The sequence below is a fragment of the Canis lupus genome, chromosome 11 (assembly GCF_003254725.2).
Source record: "Canis lupus dingo isolate Sandy chromosome 11, ASM325472v2, whole genome shotgun sequence".
Classification (NCBI taxonomy): domain Eukaryota; kingdom Metazoa; phylum Chordata; class Mammalia; order Carnivora; family Canidae; genus Canis; species Canis lupus.
The window spans coordinates 54,956,220-54,980,008 of NC_064253.1; the positions used below are offsets into that span (position 1 = coordinate 54,956,220).

The 23,789-nt window shown below is 49.2% G+C and overlaps 1 protein-coding gene across 1 annotated transcript in view; it reads right to left on the reverse strand.

Moving 5' to 3' along the window:
- Positions 1–23,789, reverse strand: part of GABBR2 (gamma-aminobutyric acid type B receptor subunit 2) — a 348,641-nt gene that overhangs the window by 19,892 nt on the left and 304,960 nt on the right. The gene's annotated exons all lie outside the window — the stretch shown is intronic.

The following is a 23,789-nucleotide window of genomic DNA, read 5'->3' on the forward strand; positions in this document are numbered from 1 at the left end:
GCATCTGTCATGTTTGTTGAAAGAGTGAAGGTGAGAACAGGGCACAAAGTTATGTCAAGAGGCCTTCAGGTGTCTCTGGGATTAACACCAGTAGCTGCTGGCTGGCCCAGCCTTGGGACCTGCCTAGCTTGTCTAAGGAAGCCTTCTTGCCCATCAACCCAGTGAGGGAGCGGTGGGGGCAGCCATGTTAATGTACCACATGACCCATCCTGGGCCAAAGTTGATTGGACAGAGGGTGGGGACCTGACCCACAGCAGTCAATCCAGAGTTGCTCAGAGACTTAAGAGGTTTCCTAGTACCATGTTCTGCTCAAAGACGGATGGTGGAGACGACTCTACCCAAACTCATTCTCTCTCTCTCTCAGGAATTTGAACTGGGAAACTCTGGATGAGAATCAGTCACGTGGTGGAAATAGAAGAAAAACACACCCAGAGAATGAAAAAAAGTGCATATTCTACATATGTTTTTTTCTGAACCATTTAAGAGTAACTTGCAGATATCCTGACCTTTCACCCCTAAATACCTAGCAAGTATTTCCTAAGAATGAGGAGATTCTCTTTTATAACCACATATACTTACCAAATTGAGGAAATTTAACTGATACAGTATCTAAAGTGCTATCAGTTTTTAAATTTTTCCAATTGACTCAATAATGCCCTTTAAGACAATTGTGGTCTTTCCAAAGCAGGGTCCAATCTGGGACCATGTCCTGATTTACTTGTCATGCATTTAGTCTCCTATAATCTTCAACAATTCCTCGGTCTTTTTTGGTCTTTTATGTCATTGGTATTTCCGAAGAATGCAGGTCAGTTATTTGGTAGAATGTCCTTCAATTTGGTTTTGTTCGAATGTGTTTTCATGATTAGATCCAGGGTATGCATTTGTGGCAGGAATCCTATGGAATGTGAGGTTTTTGCCTCCTTGGAGCTTCTTCTCAGTGGCACTTTATCCCATTATTGATGATGCTAACTGATCATTTGGTTCAGGTGATGTTTGCCCAATCTCTTCACTTCAAAGGTACCGTTTCCCCCGTGTTATTAATAAATATTCTGTAGGAGATACTTTGAGACCGTGTGAGTGTCCTATTTCCTCACAAATGCCAACTCAGTGGTTTCAGCATCCAGTGATGGTTTCTACCTGAGTCACATTCTTTTGGTGGCTGTAAAATGGTGACTTTTTTTAACTCTATAATTTTATTGAAATACTTGGCACTCCACTGTAAACAAGATCTTTCCTTTCTTCCCATTTATTTATGTATATCAGTACGCATTTGTTAAAAAGATTTTATTTATTTATTCATGAGAGACAGAGAGAAAGAGGCAGAGGGAGAAACAGGCTCCATGCAGGAAGCCCGACACGGGACTCCATCCTGGGACTCCAGGATTACACCCCGGACTGAAGGCGGCGCCAAACCACTGAGCCACCGGGACTTCCCTATCAGTATGCATTTATAGGTTTCTTTTTCATTTCCATTACTATCATTCATTTTGATGTTCACATTCCCCCAGATTTGGCCAGTGGGAAACTCCCTCGTTCAGCCTCGTGTGTTTTTTCAATACATCCCCATACTTTTTTGGAAGCACTTTCCTAGTTCTTGGCACAATAAGTACTTGACTTTGTACTCTCCTTTCTCCAACCTTAGAATCAGTCATTTCTCTGAGGAGTCTTGGTTCTTTTTGGTGGGGAATGATATTAAAAAACCAAGATCTGGGCACTAGATGTGTTTGCTGTTCCTAGGATATCATTACTTCTAGGCCCTTCCTTCTTTTCTTCCTTCATTCCTTCCTTCTTCCTCTATCTATCTATCCATCCATCCATCCTTCCATCCATTCATCATTATTCTATGTACCTATCCTCGTCTCTCTACCATCTGTTTATAGATAGATGTAAATAAAATCCTATGCCACAGGGTTCTGGCTTCTTCCCATTTTGTATTTGCATTGTTCTTCTCTCATAGTAAGATCCCTGGTTTCCCACAATATCAAAACAGTCACTCATTTGCTCAATACTAAATAGACACAAAATAGTTTTAGAATTTCTACATCCATACACTACCAATAACAAATTTACAAAGTAAAATTAAAGGTATATTTGCAAATCTATTTGCCTTTAGAACAGATACCCGCTGAGGGTTTTTAATCAAAGAACTGTGTCTAGGATGGAATTGTCCTATTAAGGTCTAGGGTAAAAGGCACATGCCTGAGGGTAAGAGGTAGGCATCGACAGTGTCACTCAAGAACAGATATTTTGGATGTGGAAAGCAGGCCTTAGGTAACTGGGAATGAGCACCCAATTCTCTTGGCCCCACTCTCTTGGTCTGACCTTTGAGGTGGGCAATGGTCTGGGCTCCTGTGATTTGGGGAATGATGGTGCTTCCACATGGAAGCAGGAAGAGCTAGGGAGGTGGAGCCTGTGCACTCAGGCCGTTCTGTAACCAGACCATCCAGCTGCATGCTCTCTCAGGCTTGATTTTCCTTTTGTTGTCCCAAGCCACAGACAGCCTTAGCTCAGCTGCTTTGGTTCCATGGTCACTGAGTCCACACACAGGCTCTAGTGGTTCCCTGAGGCTTCTGTGGTGGCAGCTGTGGGCACTAGTAAGAGTCACCCCAGCAGAAGGTGATCACCAAGAACCACAGAGAGGCCAGAGATTTCCCCTCCACTGCTACCCACCCAGGAGCTGGGCTGGATTCTAGTATGGTGATGGGGGTTTCCTGATGTCCTTCCATTGTTTAATTGAGGAGATGGAGAAAGGCGCTGGTCCCAAGGTCAACAGTGACTTCTAACAGTGAAACTTGGGTTTATCTAATGCCTGACAACCAAGCAGACATCAGAATGCAGTAGCAGAGGCCCATTACGGTCATGCATGAATAGCAAACCCATTAATGATGATAGTATCTGTTGTTCTATAATGAAAGGTAATAATTTATGATGGACTCTTAGATTCTCTGTGTATAAAGGACCGATGCTGTCATATACCATTGTTCAATGTTATGAAAACTCTATTCATGGGAAGCTGAGTGGTTGTCTGGCTCTTACAGTCCCAGTGACAGAGAGCCCACCCCCTCCCACTCTTGGTGAGTGGCTGCACAATCCTTTTATTGAACCAGAACCTTCTCCTGTACCTCTACCCACTGGTCTTTGCCTCCTTTCCTCTGGGGTCCTCAGAATAATCCTAAGCCCCCTCCTTGCACCTGCAAGCCCTTCCTCAGGAGGGAAAGAGCTGCAGTGACCATACACATCACCTCCCGCCATGAGCCGACCTGGTCCTTCAACCTCCTCCACTTTACCATTGATCTATAGGCCTGTAATCGAGCTCAACGCTCCAGGTGGTAGTGAGTGAGTCCGCCTGTGCCCTTGCTCTACGTCTGCTCGGCTTCCTAAACAACTACCTTCCACTGGTGATTCATGTGTTCCTTATGGTTGCCTAAGACACCATTAGGTAGCTTTCATTGAGCTGTTGCTAGCTCTGTTTTTCCCCTTCTGTAGCTAACATTCTAGCCAGGTTATCTTTTAACTTCTGAGGAGCCACCCTCCCCTTCACAATCCCCATCCTGGTCTGCTCCGACCCTTCCCATCCTGAATCCTAATTCCTACATCCGGTCTCTTAGCCCCCCACCCATCTCAATAAGCTTAAGCACAGCCTCCACTGCAGAGGTGGGGAGGGCAGAAAAAAAAAAATCAAGGGTCAGTCGAGTGTTCAGAGAACTCAGTGGTCCCGGGGGTGGGCAGAGCTGCTTCCACCTTATGCTCCCACCACCCAGGCGCCGATACAGAAATAAACCACAAAAATCTCTTGATCGTTAACATCATCCTCACACAACCCCATGTCTCTGCACACTCTATGTGAATTAGAGCGGCAGGGGCTGGGGTAGTTTTAGGAGTGAGAAGGTTCATGTACTTCTGGGGCTAGGGGACAGGGAGTCTGAACAGTCAGGTACTGAATCTCAAAGCCGACCATAAAAGCCATGCCTTTGCTCATCTGATCAGTTGTAATAGTGCCTGGGACCAGGGTTCAGAGCGGTCTGAGCAGTCACACACAGGGGGAGAGCCGCATTCAATGATGCAAAGGGTGGGTTGCAGGGGTGAGGGGAGGGGACAGTGGGGGCGTGGAAAGGCGCCACCGCCTGAGCACTTACTTGGGATCGTTGTCATACACCAAAGTGCCACTAGGGGGCACCCAAGGCCCACACGGAGGGTCTGGCCCAGCGGCTGCAGCTCACCCTCTACTGAGGACACGGAGCTACTTCTGTGGCTCAGTGGGGCCCGCAAAGCCGTCAGCAGCATCCGATGCTACTTTAGAAGGCACCCAGTGGTCTCAAAGGAAGCCAGATTTCCAGGCACCCTGGAGGACCGGCCCCACCCCTTGCAGACAGCAGGAGTGGGGTGGGAGGGTAACAGCTATCGGGGAAGGTAGGGCTGCAGGACCCAGGCCTGCTGACCCTACGCTCATCCTGCTCTCCGTGCGGGCCAGCGATCCAGGGCCCTGACCCCTGCAGATGCCATGCTGTGATCTCCTATCAGGGTCTGAGCCGTTATTTCAGCCCCGCCTCTCCATGTGACTGGGGACTGCAGCATTTCCACTGGTCTAAATCAATTCCCATGCATGACTGGCCTATAAGAGCTCTCGAATTGTTTTTTTCTCTGCTTTATTTTTCTTCCTGACTTGTTGCCCACCTGGGCAACTACCCAAGTAATCAATCATTCATTCCAATGTAACTATGAAGCACTGCCACCTGCTAGGTACTGTTCTGGGCATGAGGGGGTTGGGATACAGCCACAAGCAGCATTGACACAAGCCCTGTCCTCAGGGCTCTTCCATCCTAGTAAGATCAGGACAATTCCACGAGAGACAGCCTTGGAGGGGGAGGGAGTCGACCTCACCCACTAACAGCCGCCCCAAGAACGCCAAGTGCCGCTTGTCACGGATGACAGCTGCAAACTCTGCATATGCTGTCTTGTCAAAGCCTCGTGAAGCTCCAACAACCTGTTGTGTCCATTTTATAGATGAGAAAACAGAGGCACAGCAAGATGAAAGAACGTGCCCCAAATCTCCAGCTGGTCAGTGTCTGAGCTGGGTTCCAACGCAGCCCTGTCAGCCTCCCAAGCCAGTGTTCTTTCCTCCCTCACCATCTGCTTCTCCCAGCCTGCCCTGCCTCTCGCAAGCACCATGTCACATTCCAAGGGGACAGTGGGTATAATCCTAGCACCCCGCTGTATAAACTGTGAGGTGCTGCATGGGGGAGGAATGACTTCATCGCCAAGTGTTCGGCAGAGGCCTCCCCGCGAAGCCCCCGGAGCTCCGTGAAGGCCGTGCTCTGGGGCGGCAGCTGAATGCAAGCTGATAAAATGCTCTTCCTGCGCGACAGGGCGCAGCGGCCAGAGAGAGGCCACGCCTGTCCGTGACGGCCAAGGCCGCAAGTGCTCACACCTGACTCCCGGCCGACCGCGGCGCAGCGGGAGGCGGCAGAAGCTGCCCGGGAAAGCCTCCCCCATCTGTGCGGCGAAAGGAGAGCAGCTGGCCCGAGAGTCCCTCTGCAGAATGCAGTTACTCACAATGTAGGTCAGTGGCCCCTGCTCACGGCCTGCTTTGTCAGGCCCCGCGCACCGACGGGCAGGGCGCCGGGCGTGGGTTGAGGTGCCCGGTCCTGAAAGGTCAAAGGCTTTGGTCTTGCTCCACCTAGACTTGCCGGGTGACCGTGGGCATGCCCCACCCTTTCCTAGACCTCAGGTTCTGCCTTGCAAGTGAGTCCAAGGGTTAACTGACGGCGCGGTTAGGGATGCCTGTATTTGTCCTCCACTCGCTCATTCAGAATCCACTCCGTCCTGGGCGTATAAGGCCCCCAGGGTGCTAGCCTTCTGGGAGCGGGCACGCTGGCACGGGCACACCACACAGCAAGCTGTGGCGAGAACGCGATCAGAGCTGCATGTGGGAAGAGACCCACGAGCTACTCTGAGAGGTGCCAAGAGGGGCACTGACTGCAGATCAGGGAGCCTGGGCAGGCTTTCTTGAAGTGGTGACATAAGGTCTGAGGCCTGGAGGGGGAGGGGGAGCAGCCACGTGCGAACCTAGGGGGGCCAGCATTCCTGAGACGGGAACAGCCGGCAGCAAGGGCTCTGGCGTGTTGTAGGAACCAGAGGGAGGCCGGTGTGGCTGGCGAGTAGTGAGGGGCCAGCCCTGCTTCCCACTGGATACTGAGCCACCTGGGCAGCTTGTTGAAGTGCAGAAAGGGCCAGGAGGTCTGTGTGGGGCCCAGGATGTGGCATTTCTTAGCAGCTTCCAGATGACACTGATGCTGCTGGTCCAGGGACTGCCATCTGGGCAGCAAGGCCTTAAGGGGTCTTAAACAACAGAGTGACATTTGGTCCTTGGCTTAGCAGATCTTTGCTTAAGAATGCAGACTCTCTCATCACTCGCACACCTGTGACACAGAGCGACAGCCTAGCACAAGCGCAAACTTGAGGTGCATGGTCGGTATATTCTAGCTGCGGATCAGACCCCAATAGTACTGTGTTTCTGGGTGTCCCATGTGGGGCTGGCCGGGGTGGTTAGGGCTGGTCAGGGTGCAGGTCTGGGCACGGAGGGTGGGGAGTCCGGGTGGCAGGAGTGAAGGCACAAGGTCACATGCTGTACCTGTGATTACAGGGTCCTGGTCCCTCAGACCTCGGACCCACTGCTGTGAATGTCGGGTTCCCAGCCCCACTTGGCCAGTGCTTCTTTGAAGGAGGGGGTGCCTTCTACCTTCTGACCAGCTCCCAGAAGCTGGCTTTCAGAACTTTTTCCCTGGGCCATTCGGGCTGCTTGCTTGCTTTCTTTCTAATTCTAAAGTTGATTTTTGAAATATATGGTAAAATTGGTAGGTTTTCCTACTGGAGGTGAATATGTGTGTATATCAGTGTGAGTTTGAGTGTGTATGGTGAGGTGAGGGGAGGATGCATTTCAGAGTTCTGAGGTGCTTCTCTTTTCCTGGGAAGGCAAGGGAGTCAGCACTGCCTTTTCTGGGGGAGATGACGAGGGAGTCCCGTCAAAGAAGTCTGGGCGAGAGGAAAGGGTATTGGGTTCAGACCCCAGGTCCATCACTTGCCAGCTGTGTGACTTTGAACACATCTCTAAGCCTTCTCTGAGCCATGGTTTGCTCATCTCCAACCTCCCAGGGTTGGCAAGACGATCAAAGGAGGTAAATGGTGTGTTTAGCAGGCTTTAGAGGCTGGAAAGCCCGCTCCTTATGTGTAAACCATCGTCATTATCTCCAGCTGCAGAGTCACAGAGCACTGGAGCCGGGAGGAACCTTCCGGATCCCTCCGGGGCTGGGCTGCTTATCTTAACAGCAGCAGTCCCACATCTCTGAGGCAGCAGAGCTAGAAGCTGTCACTTCAAGGTAAGAATTTCTTTTTAGAATGTTTGGTTGTGAATTTGGGTGAAAGTTTTCCAAATCCCAGATCTGGAAGGGACCTGTGAGATCATCCACCAGGGTGTTTCAACAGGGGTGCTTCTGCATTTTTTTTCCTTTGGAGGGGGTACAAATCTTTGTTGGGAGGGACAGTCTGGTTCAGTGCAAGGCACTCAGAGCCCCTAGACCGTGGGCCCCAACTGCCAGGAGTGTCCTGTGGTCACCATGACAGGCCAAATCTCCCTCCCCTGGCTCTTCATTACCAAACACGAAAAGGATCATGCACTAGTCCAATTTCTCTTTATACAGATGGAGAAACTGAGGCCCAGAAGACGACTCATAGCACCTGGGTGACTGAGTGGAGACCCAGATAAAGTTATCCTGACCCTGGTCCCATGTCTTGTGCACTGGACCATGCCGTGGGCTGGCATAAGAGGGGCCGGCCTCGCGAGTTGCTCACCAGTCAACATTCATGGGTGCTTGGCACTGCCCCATCAGTCCCCTGGAGCTGGCTTTTGGATGCATCCAATCTGCTGATGCTATATATTCTTGCTCAGGTGCATCTGCAACAGCTTCCAGAGCAACAAGCATGGACCCCAGAGCCACTCACCCAATGCCCGCAGGCCACATCCTCATGGAATCCTGCTTTGTAGAGGGGAGATGAGGTGGCAGGAGGTGAGGTAGCTGGAACCTGGCTGAGGAGGGCAAGCAGCTCTGGTCAGCATCAGGACCCCAGTGGGACAGCAAGACCCCTGCCTGGTCCCATTCAGAGAGACATTCTGAATCTGACCTTGGAATGAGCGGGGAATCCCGTGTTGTATAGGGATCACGGTGGGGTGGGAATCGTCTTGGGGAAGTTAGGGGCTGACAAGTTTAGTTATAGGTCCTAACCCTTCTAGCCCTTTGCAGCCCATATGTGTTCATGCTAGAATCTCTCTTTGATTTTGACCTCAGGGCAGTCTGGTGGAGGAGCCAGGGACTTTATACCTGTGTTACAGGTGAGGAAACTGAGACTTGGGGAGGACAAGAGACTTGCTTAAGGTTGCATAGCAAGTCAGAGGCAAAGGCCAGCCAGCTCTCTTTCCTGCAGAGCCGGTGGGGGGCATTGCAACTTCTTTTGTCCTTCCTTGTGGCCTGGCTCTGTTCCCCTCCCTGGGGAGAGGGTCTTCAAAAGAGCTCCTATTTTCCTTGGGCCTGCGTCTGAGGCTTCTGGGGGAAGCCTGGAGAAGGAAGAACTCACAGGTGTTGCTACTGGACCCAAAGCCAAGAGGTGCTTGATCATGGAGGGGTTTTCACCAGGCCCCCTGCAAATGGGCGATGGCACTGCTGCTTCTCAGGTGCCGGCTTCATGGTCTGCAGCACCCACCCAACACGGGGGTGGTGGCATCATGTGTTTTTCCCCAAGCCTGGCTGTACTGGTAAGGAGACCCGTGCCCAAACACACCTCCCCAGATGGAATGATGCCCCAGCAGCACATCCTCAAGAAAGAGAGCGTCACCAGGGCACGGCTGGGCGCTGGTGTGCGGAGTCTTCCCCACTGTTCTAGAACAGAGAAGCTTGTGGCCTTTGGGTGGTGTGTGGGCCATGGATGTGTTTTACTTGATCTATACAGCACTTAGAATTTTTTTGTCTTCACGGTCAGGATTTGAAACTCAGGTGATTCACAGGAACACCCAGATTTCTGGCTTCCCTTGAATGAGACACACCAGGCAGCCCAGGGTTGTCTGCGTGAGCTGGGTCTGTCTGGTGTCTACCCACGTCTGTACTGCTTGTCCAGTTCTTCCCAGATCTCAAGGCCCATGAGTCCCCAGCTGACTTTGGGATATGTAGAAATACGAGCTAACTATTCATATGGTCGCCTGAGTTTTGTAGAAGCAGCAAGTCTGCCGGCCAACATGGGGCAAGCAAACCCCTTAGCCTCGGAGGTCCCCTCAAGTGCCAACATTTGGCGATTCTGTGGTAGCAGCACCAGATGGGACGCGGGCTCTGATGCCTGGGGTCTGGCTTGTACCACCTCGGCAGGATCGGGATGCCAGGACCCCTCAGGCCCCAACCCATGGGGCAGAAATCCGCAGGATGGCCTTTCCCAGGGTGTGTGTGAGCTCCGAGGCCGGGCCCGGCAAGGATCTGGGGTACCCAATCTGGGTGGCAGAGGAGGAGCAAATTGATAAAAAGAGCAGTGGGAGACGAGAGGGGCTGTCGAGAGGGGAGACCTGGGTCCTTCAGAGCCCACAGGGGCAGTAAGATTCGGGGATATTGTAAAGCAAACCTCGAGCAAAAACAAAACCCAGAGCTTCACGAGGCAAGTACCTAGAACTGCCTGCAAAATGAGGGAAGGAAAGCCCCACACGCTGTGCTCCACCACGACCCCCTCTCCTGGGCAACACCCCTGCCCCCGCCCCAGCTCCCACCCTGGTCCTCCCCCGGAGGGGCGTTCCTTTCCTTGACCTGACATATCCAGTCTGAACTCATCGCTCTCACCCTTAAACCTGCCCTTCCTCCCAGGGTGGTCAGTTCAGACAACTGCTCCACTCTCCACCCAAGTGAGACCAGGACTCTGGGCGTCTCTTCCTTTCAGATTCCACCCTGGTTGCTACCCCAGAGACCTTCCACGGCTTCTCAACCCACAGGAAAGATGCCCTGACCCGTGACTCCAGCACCGTAACCCTGTGCAATGCCCACCCCCCACCCCCAATCTCTCCAGCCTTTCTGCCCATCACCAGCCTCATCCATCCATGGCCAGGCCCCGTAATGTCTGCTCCTGGTCCTGGGATGTCCTTTCTTCACCACCATGTGAACGGCACCCACTCCTTCGTCTCTGAAATCTTCCTAGTCCTGTGTCTGCCCCTCCAAGGCTCCTTGTGCTTCCTGCCTCTCCTCAGGGAGGACCATCGCCTCGTGTTGGACGTACCGTGTTGGACATTTCCTCTCCCTCCAGTCCCCAGTACCCCTCCCCCTCTTATATCTCCTGTCTCCCCCCACACCTCCTGCCTGCTCACTGTGTGCCAGACTCCGGGCAAAGTGTGTCATATACACTGTCCCTTGCGTCCCAACGATCACAAGGGGTGAGCTCTAGGGAGCCCCTTTTCAGGGGATGCTAAATGAGACGTAGAGAGGCTGAGTGCCATGCCCAACGTCGCAGGCACTAAATGATGGAGCTGTGACTTGCAACCTGGTTTGCCCGACTTCCCAAACCTTTGCTTTAAACCCAGAAATCCAGAACTATGCCAAAGTGTGGCCTGGTCACTAGAGTGCCAGCAATGGGTTTCAAGTGTCCCAAGACAGGCTCTCCTCGGCCTCAGGGCCCACAGATGGCCAGGCACCTCCAGCCATGAGCTGTCCCTGTGGCCACTCTGGTGCCCTGCCCTATGCCAGATTTCATCCTCGTCCCAAGTTGGCCAAAGGCAGCCCCTTCTCCTGTACTTTCCAGTCTGGCCAGGGCATGCTTGCTCAAGTGCCCACCCACCTCATCCTGCCTCTAGGCCTGCACCCCTCAGGCCGAAAGGCCTCTTTGTGGGGGTAATTCCCCCTGGTCTGGGGAGAGGTCTGTGGCCCCAGAACTGAGTAGCGCCCCCACAAGGCCCTGTTCAAGAGGACTGGCCCCAGTCCTTGTGGTGGGGACTGGCATTCCTGCTGCTCAGCCCAGACCTCACAGCCACCAAGTTGGCCCTCCTCAGCCCTGGCCTGGCCATGCAGGTGCTGTGTCCCTCATCTCCCTCGAAGGGGGTCAGCTGCACAGCCTGGCTGGTGGTTCACCATGACTGGCCACTATCAAGCCCATGCCAGCATGGTGTGAACAGGGAGGGGACAGAACCAGGGTGTGAGGATGCTCTGAATCAGGAAGCTGAAGCCTGTGGATCGTGGACAGAGCAGTCAACCACTGCTGCTGCACGCACACTCAATTTTATGGTTTTTCAAAGGCATTAGATCTGCCTAACAACCCTAAAAATTTAGTAGGGCCATCAGCCTGGTTCCCATTTTGCATAGAGAAAACCAAGCCCAGGCACAGGCCGTAACTCACCCAAGGGCACGCACTTGAGCGGTGTCCTGACTCCTAGCCCAGGGGCCCTGTCTGTTGTTGGTGCTCCTCCCGGGAACTCTGGCTAGTTCTGGGAGTTCCAGCTCGTCAAGGAGAAAGGAAGGTGGCTGCCTGGGTGAGTGTCAAGTGCTCCCTCTCCCGTTCCCTGCTGCATCTCGGATTTTACTGTTTGCCCTTGGCTAAGAGGCAGTAGGGTGACACCATAGTGCCCTGGGATGACGGACAGCCACCGGACTTGCCTCTGGATGAGGGTTCTTGCCCCAGCTCTGTCTCGTGCTCATTCTGAGCCTCAGGATCTCCTCTGAGAAATGCCAGAGTCACCTGCTTTGAGGGTTGCTCTGAGCACTGAGCAAGAGCACAGTCAGACAAAAGACTACAAAGCTCGGAGACACACACGCCCCAGGGTAATGCAAGTGAGAACAATGCATCCGTTTCATTTTCCTGTTGTCATTCAGGGAGGCAGGCGGATTGGGAGCCCCCAAAGTGCAATGCTGCAAAGATTGTTCCAAAATAGGATGTAGTAATTGGTGCTGCCACCGCCGGCCTCGCTGGGGATCCCTGAGCGGCAACCTGCTCCTGGCAAGTGGACCTGCCCCCGGCCTCACCCCGCAGCCGGCTCGCCTTTCTAGGCCTCTTTCTTTCCGCCTTGCCAGTGCTTTCTCTTCTTTCTCTGTCTCTCTCTCCTCTTTATAGGTACATATATAAAGTCTTCTGAGATCATATTGTTCTAGTTTGGGGACTCACATGCCTTTTAGGCTTGAAGAGACCCAGACATTTTCTTTTACTTCCATTCCTTACTGTGTACTCTCTGCCAGGGGTTCATCCAACCTCTCTGTGCACACCTCTGCTGATGAGCCACCACCTCCGAAGGCAGCCCAGCAGCCCAGTTCATTTTGGGATAGGTTACATTAAACCGTGAATGTTCTCTCTCACCCTAGACTGAGATCTGAAGCCCCAGAGCTTCCCCCACTGGTCCTGGGCTCTGCCTTCTGGGGCCCTGCAGGTCGGGGCTCCTTCCTTGGCTCTTATGGTTGTGCTCCTCTGAGACCTCTCTTTGCTTGGGTTGGCATCAACCCGTTCGACATGGCACAGTTTTTGGCTCTCTCCCTATCCTGGCCACCCTTCATCTTGTCACTCTCTCCACCCCCTGTAAAGGTCTGGGTCCCTTACAAGAACACAAGTTTCCCAGGGGATCTGAGTAGGGCAAGAGTGTTGTCCCCTCCCTACACCTAGAGCCCTATTCACCTGGGGCTGTCCCCTGAGCTTGCACTGCTTATTTGGCAGCTGAAGGACACCGCGGAGCTTGACAGTCCACATTGCCATCATCCACATTTTAGGGAATATCAGTGCTTGAAATAGTCTCTCTCTCTCTCTCTCTCTCTCTCTCTCTCACACACACACACACACACACACACACACACCCGTCTGGTGTTCCTTAGAGATATAAGAAACCATAGATCCCATGAAGCAGAACCCCTGAGGGTTCTCTCTGCCGTCTCCCTGTCATCCCTCATGATGTGCAGCCGTACTGTGCCACTCCAAAACTCAGCTGCTTAAGCCTATTGAGAGGTGACCTTAATGATCAAACTGGAAAATAATTTCAAAGGCCCAAGTGAGAGGAGAGAGTGAGCAATCTAGAGCCAGGGTGTGGGGGTTGGGGGAGATAAGAGGAACCTAGAGTTAAGGAGGGTGGAAGGTGTTTCCTATGAGCCACAGAAAGTGGCGTGGCTTCAGCACAGCGAAAAGTAAGCACACCATCACCTCTCAACGTTAACTTAGCATTTTTCATGTACTTATGTGAGAACTGTGTGCCCTTCTAACAATCTCACGCAGGGTAGGGCAGGAAGTGCGAGCCCTGTTTTGCAGATGAGGAAACAGGCTAAGAGAGGTGGAGGGGGCTGACGAGGGGGCTTCCCCTGACACCCTGGCTGCTGGTCCACAGTGGACCCTTCACCAGTAGGTGGGCGTCACATGGCCCATTCTGGCCAGTGCGCTGTAGAGAAAGTGACATCTGCCCCTTGTGGGCTGGAGCCTAGAACCTGTGTGTCGTAAGACCCACGCCAGTGCCAGGGGGTGGGACCCAGATCGCTGAGCTGCCTTGCGCAAGACCGTTACCCTGGAGACCAAGCAGATTCACAGGTGGACTGTGAATGAGTGAGAAATAGACTTCTGATGCGTTTAGCTCCTGGGATTTAGGGCTTCTTTATTACTGCAGCCCCGCTCAGCCTATCCCTGCTAATGGAGAAGGGCAATGACATCTGTTTCTGCCATCACATGTCAGGCACCAGGCTAGGGACTTTGCACATGTCACTGCATGCAGGCCTTGAAGCTGCCCTGTGAGAAAAGGGTTATTATCTCTCCCCTCTACGGTGTGGGTAAACAGAGACACAGAGAAGTGTGGCCACTTGCCCTGGGTCACAGAGCCATGAAGGTGTGGACCTGGGACGTGAATCTGGGTCTATTTGATTGGAAAGGCTTGATGAACTCTGGTGATTTGCAGAAGCAGATGGCTATTGTGTTCCAACACCCTGTTGGGCTAAATGCTTCCTTTGAAGATGCAAGATTGCACAGATTGCTTTTCTCATTCAGATTTTATGCCTGAGTAAAATCCTTGTGCTATGATTTATTATAGCAACACTGATTTTCCAATTTTAAGATAACAATGCAGCTTGAAATAAAAGAGAAAGAAAACACTGAAACATTTGAAACCTTTGCTTCAGATCCTTATTACGTCTTGCCTGAACTGCTCAGGGGCCTCTTTCCCTCCTGCCTCTGGTCTCCCCCCATGGTGACTGACTGCCAGGGCCACCTTTCTAGAACAGAGTCTAAGTATGTTCCCTCATGCTCGAAACCCACAGAGACTCCCTGTCCCCACCAGCAGCACTTCCTAAATTATATTCTGCAGAATATGTAAATGTAAATATGCTCCATGAAAAAAAGGGCTCCATGGCCAAAGAACTTGTAGAAATGCTAATTAAAATTGTTTTATTAAATATTAAAATGTTTGATGAAAAATTGTTTAAAAGATTATTTATTTATTTATTTATTTATTTATTTGAGTGGGGGGCAAGAGGAAAGGCAAAGGGGAGACAGAGGGAGAGAATCTGAAGCAGACTCCTCACTGAGCTTGGAGCCTGATGTGGGGCTCAATCTCACAACCTGAGATCATGACCCAGGCTAAAACCAAGAGTTGGACACTTAACTGACTGAGCCACCCAGGTGCCCCAAAATTAAACAATTTTTTAAACTGTAGGACGTTTCAGAGCCTTTAACATCTTAAACCCTATTGCACATTTCCAAGAGGCAGATGTATAGTTTCTGGGGTTTCTTAAATGACTTCCCATTCTCTTTTATTTTGGGACACCTAATGAGATTAGCATTTAATATTGTAGAATTGGCTTTTAGGATAAAATCTGAAGTTCTCAGTTTAACGCTTAGGTCTTCCCGGGATCTGGTCCTGGATCACCCTCCAAGCACATCTCATAAACCCCCATCTCCTTCTATACCAGGTCTCAATCCCTGGACATCTTATTGTTTATCATTTCACTCGGGGCTGGGCTGTGGGGTTCTCTGAGCTGCGACTCAGAGAGAAGACAATGGTGGAGGAAGAATGTCAGAAACCTGATACAAGACGGCCTGTATTTGAGGTAACGTTAAGAACACCCTATTAGTGTCGTGGCCGAGATGGAAATGGGAATGAGGATGGCAGGACTCATTGAAAGCCACGTGTTTACCGAGGCTCAAAGAATCCCTTTTAGAAACAGGAACTGGGCCCACGTCTGCCAATGAACAAGGCAAAATGAGTGCGCGCTGGAAACAAAAAGCACCAAGATATGCTGGGCTGAACCAAAGAGACCAACGTTAATAATAAAGAAATTAACATGCACAGGAAACGCAAAAGCTGCCAGGAGGCTGATAAGAGAGCGTTATTAAAAAAGAATGAGCAGTGTAGCAGAGAAGTGAAATTCAGTTTTGCATTTCTTTTTTGCCACAGACCCCCAAAATACTCTATGAGTAATAAATAGGTCTTGATTCGCTGCAAAAATACCAATGAGGCTGCGGCCAAAATTTGCTGTTGACTCTCTCTCTGGCAAGATAAACAGATCAATCATCCGTCAGCCAGCCAGTCACTGAGAATATGAGGAAGTGCATTAGTCTAGGATGAGAGACTAATACGAGGTGGTTCAAGATGCCAGCCAGCCCTGGGGCCAGACTGCCTGAGTGCCAGTCCGCCTGCTATTTGCAAATGATGGGAGCTTGCAGCAGCGATTTAACCTCATTGTTGCCGCCTGTGAAATGGGCACGAACAGGATACCTAACTCAACTCATGGGATTGAAGTTTAAATGGACTGATGTGGAAAACCCCCAGGGAAGGGCTCTTCAGGACCAGCTGTTACTACTATCACACCTGCTGCAATATACCCCCCAAAAGCTTCCTGATGAGTTTTCTCTCTCTGTACACACACACACACACACACACACACACACACATTTCCACTCCCCAGACCATTTGAAAGTACATTTCAGACTCCACAGCACTTCAGTATGAATGTGTTCCTTGTCCTACACAATAACAATATTATCATATCTAAGAAAAGGAATAATAATGCCAAAATATAATCTGATAACTGGAGTGAACTTTGATAAAGAGCTTATCACGTTGGTCCACTGCTAAAATTTCTTTAATGGTTCCCAATTATCTCTTAGGTTAAAGTCTAATCTCCCTCCAGCCCCTTACCTTCTTTCTACTAAAAAGCAGCCAGATTTAATTGATTCTTGAACTCTTCCCCAGACATAGCAAAACTTTCCTGCTCAAGGATTTTCATCTACCAGGAATGCCATTGCCTCTAATATCTACTCCTTGAGGTTTTGCCCAGGGCAAAACTTGCTAAGGGCACCTAGGTGGCTCAGTGGTTAAGTGTCTGCCTTTGGCTCAGGGCATGATCCCAGGGTCTTGGGATCGAGTCCCGCATTGGGATCCCTGCAGGGAGCCTGCTTCTCCCTCCACCTATGTCTCTGCCTCTTTCTCTGTGTCTCTCATGAATAAATAAATAAAATATTAAAAAAAATAAAGCTCAGCTAAAATTCTATTTGGTCCAAAATTTCTAAGATTTTTCTAAATGTAATGCATCTTTCTTTTCATATCTCCATAACATGTGGGAAGCTAGTGTGATGACACATTTCATACATGGAGGAAGACCGGGACAAAAGAATAATGGAGAAATGGAATAGATCCCTGATCAAACTGGGCCTGAAGTCCACATTACCTCTGGACCTTTCCAAATTGCCAGTAGGTTGCCTCTACTGTACATTCCAATTTAAGTTACTTGCAGTTGAAAATATCCTAATGGCTACTGTAGGGATTAGGGCTGACAATCACGTAGTCTTCTAAAGCTGTGAAGCAACAGTAGAAAAATACAATGCATTATGCTCCAGTTGGATCAAAACTTGCTGTTCCCCAAAAGCATTTCCCACTCTTCCTACCCTTGCTTTGGAATGCTCTTCACCTGGTGTAGCCCCTGTCTACCTTTACTTATCTTTTTAAAAACTGAGATAAAATTCACATGGCAAAATTCATCATCTTAACTGTTTTCACATGTATAATCAGTGGTTTTTTAGTATATGTACAATGTTGTTCAACAATTACGACTATCTAATTTCAAATCACATTCATCATTCCAGAAAGGAACCTCATAGTCACTCCCTCACTTCACTCTCCCAGCCCCTAATCTTCTTCCTTTCTCTGTGGATTTGCCTCTTCTGGACATTTCATATGGAAGAATCATACAATATGTGGTTTGTAGTGTCTGGCTTCAATCCCTGAACATAATGCTTTCCTGGTTCATCCATGTTGCAGTGTGTATTTGAACTTCACTCCTTTTTATGGCTGAATAATATTCTATCACCAGGATAGACCACCTTTTGTGCATCCACTCATCAGCTGACGGATGTTTGGGCTGTTTCCACTTTTTTTTCCTGCTTTATTAGTGAACACATTTTCATTTCTCGTGTATACCCAGGGGTGGATTTGCTGGGTCACATAGTAACAGTTTAATTTTTGAGGAAATGCCAGACTTTCATACAGCTCCCATTTGCCTTAACTATCCAAATCCTACTTGTTCTTTCAAGACTTGGGGTGGGGGAGATGTCCTCTCTCTGTCCTTTTTTTTTGAGAAATATTTCTCAAGGCAGGATGAATAGGCACCTCTTTTGTGATCCCATAGGGCGGGGAGCTGAGCTATTTTAGCACTTTCACCTATACTGACATGGTCAATGAACATTTCTGTCCCCCTGGGACTGGGGGAGTCCTGAGACCAGGGGTTGTGCCTCACCCATTGCTGTGGCCCCAGCCTCTGGCACGCAGATGGGCCCAGCAAATGAGGTTTTGGCAAATGAATGAATGGCTCCTGTCTCTCTGCAGCCTCCTGGTGCAGCTGAACATCACTAGGGCTTCTTCATAACAGAGGGCATGTTGTGCTGAGGGCCTCCTGGATGTGGGCATGAAAGTGTGTGGGTGGGGCATGCGGTGTGGGTGGTGAGAAGGCACAGGGCAGGAGGAATGTGCACGCATGGATGCGTTCTGACCACATGTGCTTAAGTTCATAGACTACCATGCAGTGGGTCAAATGAGACTGATCCAAGGGGTTTATGCCTAGAAGGGGGAAGTGAGGGCAGAAAACGTGGATCAGAGAGCAGTTAGATGTCCAATGACAGACCAATGCTGGAGACAACAACAGTATAGGCCTCACCCTGGGGTGGAGCTCTGCTACTTCTGAAGCAATTTCTCATCCATGGTCTCATGTGAGAATCAGCATGGAGCATGGAGGGAGTATGGTTTTGGGGAGCAGCAGGCCTGGCTTCATGTCTCTGGGCCCCACTTACTATCTGTATGGTCCAGAGCCTGTCACCTGACTCCGTGCACCTCTAGATGCTCACCTGCAAAACGGGCACAGAACTCTCTTTGCTCAGGGTGACTGCAAGGATTAAGTGAGTGGACTTTGGTAGGAGTGCACCAGAATGTGTTAGTCTACCCCACATGCAGCACTGCTCCTCAGGACCTCCCTGGGAGGCTGGCAGGGCAGTTGTGTTACTTTCCTTATGGAGTCAGGAAGTTCAGTCAAGAGTGAGAACAAAAGTCGCAATGATAGAACTTCTTTAATGGGTCAGGTTCAGTGTTAGGCACTTGAACGTGATAGACCACTTAATGCTCTTCGTAAACCTGTGATGGAGGCATGGATATTTCCTAGTAGGCACTGGGGCTCAGAGAGGGTGAGTCACTCACCCAAGGTCACACAGCTAGGAGATGGCCAAATATGGATCAGAACCTTGGATTGTAGCACCTATGGCTACCTCACCATTCCTCCAAAGCCCACAGTGCAAGAGCCTGGGTTGTGAATGCATTCCATTTCCTTGGCATGTGAATGCACTTCCAGAAGGCTGCCATATATTTTTAATAATTGGTATGAACATGCAATCTCTCGTCAGCTGGCTTCCCGTCTGCTGTAAGACACAGATAAGAAAGAAAGAGCCGAACGGACACAGGAAAATCCTCCACACCCGTTGGCAGAAATCACTCTGGCCCAGAGTTACCTTTCTTATTTAATTCTCTGAGCCTTCTGTGTCTGACTCATGTAAGAAAATGACTTCTTGGGTGAAATATTAAAACGCCATGAGTGGATGTTCATCGTCTCGCTCTGGCAGCTCTGGTGACGATGGCTCAGAGGAGCAGGCTCTGCAGTCTGGGTTTGGGTGTCAGATTCGATTCCTCTGAGGCTCCTCAGCCAGGAACATGCTGGTCTGGGCTCAGGGGGCCCAGTGATAAGAAGCCAGACACAGGGCAATGGCAAGATCTAGGACTAGTTCTCAGGAGGCCCCGGGGCAGGGTGGCCAATGGCCAGGTAACAAATACGGCTCCATGTAATAGCTAACCTTCATCGAGGACTCTTGATGTGCTGGGCACAGGGTAAGGCCTCTGCAGGCACTGGCTCTTCTAATCCTCCCTAAAGCCCTAGGTACTATTAATATTAGGAAGAAAGAATATTAGTAAGAAATCGTGGCCCTCAGAAGTTGCCACTCACTATACATATTAGTTCCCCAGGCTTGCTCTAACACATTTCCATAAACTGGGTGCCCTAGAACAATAGAGATTTATTCTTGCACCGTTCTGGAAGCCAGGAGTCTGAAAGCAAGGTGTCGGCAGGGCTCACCCCTCTGAAGGTTCTGGGGGAGAATCCTGTGTGGCTTCTAGCTTCCGGTGGCTGTGGTTCCCTGGCTTGTGACCACATTGCTCCAGCCTCTGCCTTCCCCTTCCCACGGCTTTCTCTCTGTGTCTGTCCTCTTCTGTTTCTTATAAGGGCACTTGCCACTGGATTTAGGGCCAACCTAGGTGATCCAGGACGATTGCATCTTAAGATCTTTAATTACATCTGCAAAGACCCTTTTTCTAAATACAGTTACATTTATAGATTCTGGGAGTGGGAATGTTGATATATCTTTTGGGGGTCACAGTTCCACCCACTACACTTAGGTAACTTCACACAGTAGGAGGCTCAGCTGGGATTTGAAGCTAAGCCTAATTCCAGAGTCCATCTGCTATGCACGCACCTGCTGTGTGACTCTGGGTTAGTCGCTTAACCCCTCTGTGCTTTGGTTTCCTTGTCTGAATATAATGGCAAGTGCTGCATGGGCTTGTCGTGAGGATTAAAGGGCTGGCGGAGTAAAGCATGTGAAACAGCGCCTAGCACATAGTATGCACTCCCCAAGAGCTGCTGGTGTTACTGTTGGTGCTATTGTTATTACCAAGACAACACAGCTTAGCTGGAATCCTGCATAAAGGGGGAGCACACTGCTACTGAGGCTGGACTGGGAGACAATGCTCCCAGATCTCACTCTGTTGGGTTTGAACATCTGCTCAGAAGCGCTCCATGCTCATGAAACAACTCACAGATGTAAAGGACATTTAAACATTTATAAGAGAACAACTAAGCACAATGGATGCTAATAATTTCAAAAGCGTCAATGAAGAAAATATTTCTCTAAAACAAAACAAGTAAAATACAGGATGGATGTGAAAAAAAAAAGAAAAGAAAAGAAAGCAGGAAGATCAAGAGATCAACAGCCTCATTCTGGCAGAAGAGATCCCACGCCCTCTGACACCACATGGCTCAGGCTGAGGACAATTCCAGAATGTAGCAAGGTCTGTCTCAGCCTGGTCAGTTCACCTCTCCAGGCTTGGTTTCCCCATCTTGAAAATAGGGATGTCCAGGTGTGTTGTGAACTGTGCCACACTATGGAGACATGAGGCACTGTTGTCATTATGGTACATGTTTGCCAACTGTGGAGTGGCTTGTGCCCAAGTGGGACAGACCTGGGGTCAGGGCCCCAGTCCACAGAAGGGCAGGCCAGTGTGCAGGCTGGGCCTGAGAGTATGCTGCTGTCCTCTGAGCTCTAGGGAGGGGCCCAGAGTTTGTGTCAGTGTGTCCTCTGCACTGAACCGAGCATCTTTGGGTCATGTTAAGTGTCCCATCCTGTGTCAAGGTCAAAATGACTCAGCATTTGAAGTTTAATCCACTGTTGCTAATTTAGAGAGAAATGTCAAGCCAAACACTGGCCAAAATTAACAAACACACACCAAGTGGCCGATGGTTCCATTTCAGGGCCACGTGAGTGCTGGGTGCCCGGACACTGAGGTCCCCGTGCCCTTTGCCTTCCTATTGGTTTCTGTGGCTGGTGGCTTCCTGCAACTGCAGGCCACGCTTTTTTTACTTAACCTGGCCTAAAGTTTTGATCTGGAACTTGCCCACCTGCCTGTCAACTGCAATGAAAAATACGGCAGAAATGGAAAACATGTAGCTTTTCCTTCTTCCTTTTCCTTGCTCTCTCTCTTCCACGAGGGAAACACTGGCTTAAATGATGATGAAGGGTTTTCAGAAAATCATGAGACTGGAGCTCATTTAGCTGTGGGGTTCACACATGGGAGCCTCCCCAGGTGGCCCTCTCTCTGAGTCTGCTTGTCCTTTGTCACCATCGCATCTGCTAGCTTGGGGGCGGGGCGGGGGGGTGGCGGCAGGGTAAGGGTTGGTAGGAGACCATCTGGACTTTAGGTCTTCTGGATTCCGGTTTTTCTTCTCTTACCTTTTTGGCCTATAATTTATTGTCCTCAATCTATATCTAACTCTGGCATTCATAGTGCAGCCCTGGGCCCTCCCTAGAGCTTGGTGAGAGGCTAGTCCAGAAGGTTTCAATCCTGGCTGCACACCAGAACCCAGGACAACTTAAAAAAAATCCCAATACTCAGGACCCTTGCCAATTCTAATTTTCTGGGGACTGTGAGCACCAGTATTTTTAAAAAGATCTTTTCTGGGTGAGTGATGCAACCAGGACTGAAAACCACAAATGCAGCCTGTCTTTAAAACATTGAAAAACCTTCCTCCTCCACCTTTAAAATATGATTTATTTTTCTTGTCAGCATCAACATATTTACCCAATAATTTAACCCAGCTGCTGAGCAACTGCAGCCCTGGTCAAGAGGTTGCCAAAGCTGAAAAGAGGCATGCCAGGGAGACGTGCTCATTCACACATGCATTCATTCATGCATGCATTCCTCCTTTGCTCATCATTCATGTGTTCATTCAACCAACATATATAAGGTAACTACTATGTGCCAGCAAGGCCCTATGCTAGGCTTTGAGGATAGAGCACTGAGCAAGACAGGCAAGGGCCTGATTTCATGGAGCTCACATTCTATTGGAGGAGAGAGTGAAGGACAAATAATGTGATGGAAAAACAGGTTGAGGGGAGATAGAATGTTGGTGGCCATGTATGGTTTGTAAATTAGTTTTTTTAAAAAAATTTATTTATTTATTCATGAGAGACACAGAGAGAGGCAGAGATATAGGCAGAGGAAGGAGAAGCAGGCTCCATGCAGTGGCCGGATGTGGGACTCGATCTTGGAACCCCAGAATCATGTTTTGAGCCAAAGGCAGATGCCTAACCGCTGAGCCACCCAGGCGTCCCTGGTTTGTTAATTAGTTAATAACACGTCAATATTTCCCAAATCGATCTACAAATTCAATGCAACTCTTATGAAAATCCTAATGGTCTTTTTTGCAAATGTGGAAAAACTGATCCTATAATTCTAATGGAATTAGGAGACCCTGAATAGCCAAAGCAGTCTTGAAAAAGAATAATGAAGAAGTGATAATAATTAAGACAGTGTAGTGTTGGCATCAAGATAGACATGTAGATTGATGGAATAAAAACTGAGCATCCAGAAATAAACCATACATCAATGGTGAACTGATTTTGTATAGGGGTTAGAGGACTATTCCATGGAGGAAAGAATATCCTTTTCAACAAATTGTCCTTGGACAATTAGATATCCACATGCAAAAGAAATAATTTGTACTCTGACCTCACTGTATAAAAAGTTAACTGAACACAGATTGAATGCCTAAATGTAGGACAGTACTGAGAAATGACAACCCATGGGAGAAAATATTCACAAATCATATATTGATAAGGATCTAGTAGTATCCAGAATACATAAAGACCACCTACAAATCAACAACAAAAAGACAAATAATCAAACATGGGCAAAGGACTTGAATAGTTATTTCTCCAAAGAAGATGTACAAATGGCCAATGTGCACATGAAAAAATGCTCACCATCATTAGTTATTTGATAATAATTCTCTTCAAGACCACAATGAGTTACCACTTCACACCCAACAGGATGGCTATAACCAAAAGGGCAGATAAATAAAATTTTGGGCAACAATGTGGAGACATTGAAACCCTCATACACTCCTAGTGGGAATGTAAAATGGTGCAGCCACCATGTTCCTAAAAATGTTAAACAGAATTTTATATGACCTAGCAATTCTACTTGTGTATGTGTGGGTGCCCAAGATAATTGAGAACAAGTTTACACAAAAACTTGTATATGAATGCTCCCAGCAGCATAATAGGATGTATGGCTATATTCATAATAGCCAAAAGGTGGGAAGAACCCAAATATCCATTAACTGATAAATGTTCCATTAACAAACAAAATGTGGCATATCCATATAAGGGAATACTATTCAGCCGTAAAGGGAGTGAAGTACTGACACACGCTATGACATGGAGGAACCTGAAAAACATGGTAAGTGAAAGCAGCCAGACCCAAAAGGCCACATGTTGTATGATCCCACCGATGTGACATGTCCAGAGTAGGCAAATCCATGAAGTATAAGGTAGGTCACTGGTGGTCAGGGGCTGGAGGGAAGGCAAAATCTGGGGTGATGGGCCAAAGAAACGGGTTGATTCTGGAGATGATGAAATAGTTCTGGAATTAGATAGTGGGGATGTTCGCACAGTCT